Raw genomic sequence first — 2,006 nt, 5'->3', positions numbered from 1 at the left:
GTCCCTTCCTTCAAGGTAATTATAGTTATGATATAACAATTCTTAAAATTTCATGTTTCATAAGATTATAAGAGTTTTCTTATTTGCTTTTTTTCTGGACATAATCATCAGTAGACAACATATGATTAAACTATATTTCCTTGCATTTTTTTCAGGCTAAAGTCCCTGATGTCACATAGTGTAGAATTCTGAAGCCTCAGTGATGGATTTGTGCAAATGTTGGAGAAGAAATAAGTTCTTTTATGAGGAAAATTCTGATTTCTTCTGCTGGCATTACTCCTTCCAGCTTCCCTCCACCTCATGTGATGGTATATACCACCTGCCCCTATGTTAGGACAAGTCTACAAATCCTGCTCTTAATCCTCCACAGAATAGTGGAAGCCTGGCCCTTTCTAGAGCTGAGTACTACTCCCCTTAATTCTCACTAAAACCAGCACAGTGTCTGTGCTTTAAGAAATTCAATAATGTTGGCTAACTGAACATCATCATCATCATCATCACCATCATAATAAAAGAAATTTAATAATGTGGTCGGTATTTCAAAAACTGTAGTAAACAAGACATAGTCTGTTGTGTAGGTAGCTCACATTAGAGTGAGAGGAGGCCAGAGAAAAAGAAAACATTAGACCCCAGAACTATTTCCTTTAAAGTAGTTACACAATTAAATAAAGAGCTCTAGGTATTATATAAGACTGAAGAATCACTGAATTCTACCTCTGAAACTAATACACTGTATATCAATTAATTAATTTAAATAAAATACAGTAAAGAAAGGTTTTCTAAGTAGAACAAACTGGGAAAATGATATATCAGCCTAGTAAAGCAAGTCATGCAAAAATCTAGAGCAAGAGCCTTCGAGGTGGAGGAGACACCAGGTTAAAGTCTCTGAAGAAAAAAAAAAAGAACTGGTGTTTTAGAGGACACTCAAGGAAGGCTTGTAGATAGTTTGAGAGAACATCATTTAGTGAAGAAGGCTGAGAGGTGGTTTGAAAATGGAAGCTGGGGGATAAATGTACCTCATAGCCTCCTTCTCCTTCATGAAACAGACTAGATGGAGATATCTTCAAACAAACCTCAGGTAAGGACACCTAGTTCTTGCCTTGAGGCTGGTTTCCAGGGGCCATCTGCATCAGTTTTCCCAGCAGATGTTAAAGGGCAGGTAGGATGAGATAAGCTGTCTTAAAACCCTCACCAAATTCCCTGAAGGAGCCCCTTCATTTCTAAGACATGGCCTGATTCTTTGAATTTCTTAAAGGATAGATATTGTTCTGCCACCACAGCTGATACTAAGCCTTTTGGAAACATGATAATACCAGAATGTTTTAGGAGGAGTCGAGATGGCAGAGGAGTAGCAGGCTGAGGTGACATCAGGTGGCAGGAGTTCAGTTAGTTATCAAACCATTCCAAACACCTACAAATCCAACAGGAGATCAAAGAGAAGAAGAGCAGCAATTCTAGAAACAGAAAATCAACCACTTTCTGAAAGGTATTATGTGCGGAGAAGTGAATCTGAAGCAACGGGAAGATAGACTGCGGTGGGAGAAGCTGGCTCCCAGCAAGTGGTGGGGCAATGGAGCACACAATCAGAACTTTTAAAAGTCTGCTCCACTGAGGGACATTGCTCCAGAGGCTAAGCAGGGGAGGAGACCTCATGGGGACAACGTGGTCTCAGGTTCTGCAGGGTCACAGAAGGATCAGGGATGCCTGAGTGTAACAGAGCTTGCAGGTATTAGAGCAAGGAAGTTGGCTACAGAGACAGGGCTGAAAAGAGCTCTCAGCTTGGGGTTATATCAAACTGTGATCTGTGGCACGGTCAGGCCACTGATCTTTGAACAGGGACCCCACAAGTGGCAGATCTGGGGAGACCTCCCCTGGAAGAGCAGAGCAGCAGTAATCTGCTGGGTTTGGAGACTCCAAATGAAGCTTTGTTCCAGAGACAGAAATACCTGGTCATTTGCCGGGTGAGCTCAGAGCACGGCCAGAGACCAGGGAGACAGGAGCCATTG

This window comes from Martes martes (genome assembly GCF_963455335.1).
Source record: "Martes martes genome assembly, chromosome: 10".
Taxonomy (NCBI): domain Eukaryota; kingdom Metazoa; phylum Chordata; class Mammalia; order Carnivora; family Mustelidae; genus Martes; species Martes martes.
This window is presented reverse-complemented; position numbering follows the sequence as displayed.